Here is a 6,000-nt window from a genome sequence, read left to right as displayed (position 1 = left end):
ACCCCTGAAGTCATGGCCCAGGGGTTCGAATACCAATTTCGACACAGAGGATGGAGTATGTATTATTTGTTTAGGTAAATGTTGTTCATTACAAATAAGTCAAATATTCTCTCTTTTTCTAGGATGTTAAGGGATTGCCCCTATGGAGTGCATATAGGCGCATATCACCTATTTATTTAGAAGGTATATAGGAGGGCGTTTTGGGGTTTTCAATTTTTTTTCCGTTTGATGTTTTTCTACAGTTGTACATCATGTGTACTATTATGCTACAGTGGTACATTCATGTATACTATTATGCATGTATAATGTACCATTAATTAAAAGTTGTTTTAATATTACTTTCGGTGAACTATTATGCACGTAGTGGTACTTTTTACCATCATATTTTCTACCAAAATTTCTTCCACCTTGACCCACATTCATGTGACAAAATTCAACTTAATTTCAAGAATGTCATCCTATATATTTGCTAACATATAGGTGCTATGCGCCTTAGTTATTCGATTGTTACCGATTATACTTTGATAACATCGCTAACATCTTATATACTAAAGTAATCACCGGATGGGACACTTGTCATAATTTTTTAACTATTTTTTTCCTCCAAAACGCTATTTATTTATTTTTTCTTAAAATTCTAATAACAAAAATTTGAAATTTTTTTAATAATTTTTTTAAAAAAATTTGTGTAACACATAAGAATTTAAAAGGTAGAAATTAGATAAAATCAATTTTTTTTAACAAAATGTTACATAAGTCATTTAATTGACTGCCCTTATTGATTAAAGTATTGTATTATTATTATTATTATTAGGAAATTTTGCGAACAACTACTATTTAAATGACCACTTTTGAGAACAACTACCATTTAAAATTTTCTTTTGAAAAAACTACCACAAAACACAAAAAGTTTGAGTAGCACTACCATATTTATTGTTTTCGACAAAAAATCCCGTTTTTGGGGCATATTTTATAAAATTTCCCTCAAAAACCCAAAATAAATGACAATATTGCACTACATTAACCCTTAATTGTATTATACACTTCATTTGCCCCAGATCCCCCAATTTCGCAAAGCCCTAAATTTAATTTTTTGACCACAAACCCTAATTTTAAGATTTAATTGAGAAATTTAATAAACTATAATACAAAATTAAAGATAATTGACCTATAATTGTGCTTTACTATCGAAATATCTTGTTTTTCATACCACAATTGATTGAAATTTTATAAACTAGGCCTTTTCAATCGAAAATTCTTGCCGGAAAATAAAACGTGGTAGTGCTACTCAAAGTTTTTGTGTCTTTGTTGTAGTTTTTTGAAAAGAAAATTTTAAATGGTAGTTGTTCTCAAAAATGGTCATTTAAATGGTAGTTGTTGGCAAAATTTCCTTATTATTATAAATCCGTGCATTGTACGGGGCCAAAACTAGTACTAAACAAGTAATTATATATTCGTTGAAGAAGTTGAACAAGAACTAAATTACCAAATGAACGAATACACTAACATAGACAAATGATGCAAATATATTCCATTGATTGAAATATAAAGTAAAGGCTACAATTGCATTACAAGAGAAAAGACTTACCTCCTTATTCAGAAAATTGGAGTGATTGAATGATGGTCAAAACATGCTAAGTAAATCCTAAACTATCATTTGGCTACTAAGCCAAGGGAAAACTAAGAAAGTGCTAGCTAGAAAGCGTAAAGAAAATGAATTGCTTTTTTGGTTGATTCGATGGTGTCTTTTCTCTGTGATGCTTCGCCTATTTATAGGCAGAAACTCCTTAAAAATCTGGTCATGGTCTTCCCTTAATACCCTCCTAACCGCTATGTAGTTTCCTCTTGTTTCCAAAGTGTTTTTATTAAAATAACTTTAACTAGATAAGGCCATGCTTCTCTTAAAATATAAGCCTTTTAATTGGGCCATATATTGTGCTTGTTGGTTTCTAATGGTACATATAGCCATGGCGCTAGACATTCTAACATTAGTAAGCCAGGCTACCCTCAATTAAGTCAAGCTTTGGTCAAACTTTCCCTTAAAGGTCAAAGTCAACAAAAGTTTATAAAATTTTAATTTATGTGTAACAAATGCCCTACCTAATTTTTAAGGTTGATGACGTTTGAAATTGTACAATTTCACTAGTAGAAAACATAAATGTGCATCGACAAATTAGCACCGTTTATTAAAATGCAGTGCCAAAGAAACAAGCTTAAACCAACAAAAATTATAAACCTCATAAGGGCACCGGTTAACCAATGCTCCTTTTGCTTTTATTTTTTAATTTTTTACATTTTCTGACACAAAGAGAACTGGTTACCCGGTACCCTCTATAAGAAGGGTGCTCCCATCCTAGGGGATCTTTCTCCTTAAATGCCCATGGCCCTATAAAAGCCTAGGACTTTACACTTATTAGGGTGTATTTGGATTTGAATTCCTAACTGTTTGGGGGACCTTGAATTAGAATTGATCATATCATCACTTTTTTTTATAAGAAACAAGTAGGAATCGCCAATGAGTTTTAGGAAAACTCATAAACCTTGTTCATGCCTTTCTCCCAAGTAGAGTTCAAGGGATATTTAGCACGAATCGTAAGTTTATCCATCCCTAATGGTCTACATGAACCAGAAATGAGTTCGGGAGCGAGGGTATTAAGATAACATTCCCTTTAGAGGGGAATCGCTATCCTAACCCTAGTACAACCTATACTAGCTCTTCCTTTTTTCACAATTTCATCACCAAACAATGTATGCAATACCTAAAAATTAAGTTAGTTGATTTTATTTACACGGGTCAATCGTGTAGGAATTACATTGCAAAAGTCGTTATTCTTATTTAGTCAATGTTCGTGAAGAGAACAATAAATAAATAAGATTCGCCTTGGCTTAAGTGATCTACCAACAATTAATTATTCAATTCTATTCTTTATTTAATTCAAGATACTATGTGGAATTAATTAATTAAAAGTTCGTTTAAAGTGATCAAACATTACTAATTAATTAATTAAAAAGTTATTTTTAACAAGAAAACAATGGTTATTGATCTAAGTGCTCGGAATTATACATCTCTTTGCTAGATCTTTGTTTAGAACATTAATGGACTTCTTCTTGTCCAGGAACCTCCACTATAATAATTAGTATAGAAAGGGGTGAGTGTTTGGGACAAGAGGGTTTGGTAGCACACAAGCTCACAAAGTTTTTGCCTGAGTTAGTTTTAGGTTAATTTTGTTTGTTTGAGCCTCGTATTAAGCCTCTATTTATAGGGAATGGGTGCGTTTAGGGTTTTGAGCATTTTGCCACAGCAGGTGTCGCGTGCATCTGAATGGGTTGTGCGCGAGCGCGATAGCCATGCGCAAGTGATTGAGATGCGCTGCTATGTGCAACGCAACTAATAATCTTGTGTGCGGTTTTATGGTAAGATTCGATTTTATATTTTTATGAAATTATGAATCTTCCGCAAGCGCATCACTAGTAGTTGCGCTGGGTGTCGCGCGCAACTGAATAAGTTGCGCGCGCCAGACCAGCGCGACTTATTGTGATGTGCACGGATTTCTCTACGGCAGCATTGATATTTAACCAACGCGTCGCTTAATCCGTCATAATTAGATTTTAAGCTCGGGCTTAAGCCTAATTTTTGTGTTATTGTGATTTAATTAGTTATCCATAAGTATTCTTCACATTGATCCAACACGAAGATGGTTTTATTTATTGTCATTGCACTTCCTATCGGGATAGGAGGCCAAAAGTAGATGTCTACAGTTAGCCCTCACTTTGATCGAGTCTAGAATAGACGAGAATCAAAGTAGTCAAGGAAATAAATTCGAGACTCATTCTGCGAAGTTCCCTAAGAATAGAGAATCTTTCAGAAATGTTAAGGATGTAGAAATGATCCTTGATTCGCTAAGTGTTTTAGACAAGTAGCTATTAAGGATAGAAAAGGCATTTTCTAGTCTTAACACGCTAAAGAATCTAAATTGATCCTTTGCAAATGTAGAATGCTTTTACAAGTAAAGGCGGTCTTAGGTAATGCCAAGTCATGAGAAGAAATCGGCTCGAGAATCAATTATGGCATCGTTGGTCTAAAGTCCCTCCATATGTCATAGAAACTTTAGCCGGATTTTAACAAGTTAAAAAAGATGATAAAAGGGGAGGTGTTACGGCATTCGTAGCCTAACACGTGAATAAAGATCTTGACAATTGCTTGTAAAAACGTAGTATTCAGTGTCCACAAGATAGATATACATGTCTCAGAACTGGAGGCATATATCCCCCAGTGAGAGAGAAGAAAATCGGCAACTCTCTCAGCAGTTTTTTCCACAAGATGAAAACACGTGTCTTTGGACTGGGGGCACGTGAATAACTAGATGCGACATCGCACGTCGCTCTTTATATAGGGGTGGATGGACACCATAACTGTTTGGTAAGCCAGTTGGCTGACTAACTACCGTATTTGCTTCCAATCAAGAAGTGTTTGTTCTCGAATGGTTCGGCGAGCCAATCGACTCGTTTTAGCTAACGCCTAAGAAAGAAAGTATAGAAATTCTACTGTTTTAGGTACGAGAGGTAGATCACGTTGGCAGGGAAGAGGTGAAATTTTACGCAACACCTGCACCATACATTTTTACGATGTATGATAACGCCGTGCAATTTTACGCTGTATGATAACGCCATCCTTTTTGCTGTGACCGCCAAAAAGAAAGAAAAGAACGTGACATTTCTAATGTTAGTACAGTAAAATGACAAACCTGTCTATGGGAGCTTTTACGTAAAGCACCACTACGGAACGTCTTAAGACACGCTCACGAAAAATGTTCAAAACGTATGCTTAGGGCAGGCACAATGCACGGTGTGCATGCAAGATGATGCAAAAACTATAAAAGAAGAAAATAAACTACAAAATGCAAAGCAATTAAAAAGATTTCGATAATTTGCACACCATTACGTCTAACAACGAGCAAAACCCGTTATAAAGTAATCAAACGGACCGAAATCTGAATACCGGTCTTTGAAGTGACCAGTATATGCGCACAACTCAGTGGGTCGCGCTAGCCAAGCGCGCGCATCGTTGTGAGTTGCGTTGGTATGTCGTTACGCGAGACATTTAAACCAGCAAAAAGAAAATCGTTGAGGGCGATTTTCATTTCGCTCCCTCTCTCCTTCCTTCACCATTTTCGCTTATTTCTCTCTCTAAAAAGCTTGGATCTCTTTTGTTTTTGATGCTAAAGGAAGTAGATCTCATCCCCTATTCATATTTTCCATAATCCAATGTAAGTTTTTTTTACTAAATTTCGTTCGTTTTTGGCTGAATTTGGGCGATTTTCGAACCGTTAAACCCCAAGAAAATTGAATTTGGGGGTTTCTGAGTTGCTCCATAATTCTTGAAATTGCTTGTTCCATGTTGTTATACTATGTTTAAGGAGTGTTTTGCAACAAATTTTATGAAAAATGGTTGAGTATTGAACCTTGTATGAGCATTTCCTTGTTTAAGTGCGTTCTTGCCTTTTTTCCTTCGAATTTCTGCTCGAATTTGTTGTATTGATTGCTCATTTTTGTTATACTTGTTGATTATGAAGTAAATTATAGTATTAGAACTACAACTACTTTCATGAGTCATGTTTTGAAAATTTTGAATCCAAAAAATGGCGCGAAATATGCATTTAGCTTGTTTTTGTCATGTTCAAACCTCAAGATTGTTTGGTAGACGATAATTATGTTTATATTATTACTATTCGTCTATAAATAGTTGATACTTTGAGATTTAGAAATATGATCTCTAAAATACTTTAGTTGAAACTGGTATAGGATGGCTTTTGTGGGTGTTAAAACTCTTAAAAGCCCCCATTTACTGAGTTTAACTGCAGGTATCGTAGTCCCCAAGCGTGGGTGACATTATTTTGTATTTTGCCATCTCGGCAGCCGTTATACTTCCGAAATGGGTCTAGATTACGTGTATTAGTTTACTCTTTTTTAAAAAGGAAATAAACTAATAAGGAACTTTAT

The sequence above is a fragment of the Chenopodium album genome, chromosome 27, assembly GCF_948465745.1.
Source record: "Chenopodium album chromosome 27, dcCheAlbu1.1, whole genome shotgun sequence".
NCBI lineage: Eukaryota > Viridiplantae > Streptophyta > Magnoliopsida > Caryophyllales > Amaranthaceae > Chenopodium > Chenopodium album.
Note: the sequence above shows the minus strand (reverse complement) of the source record.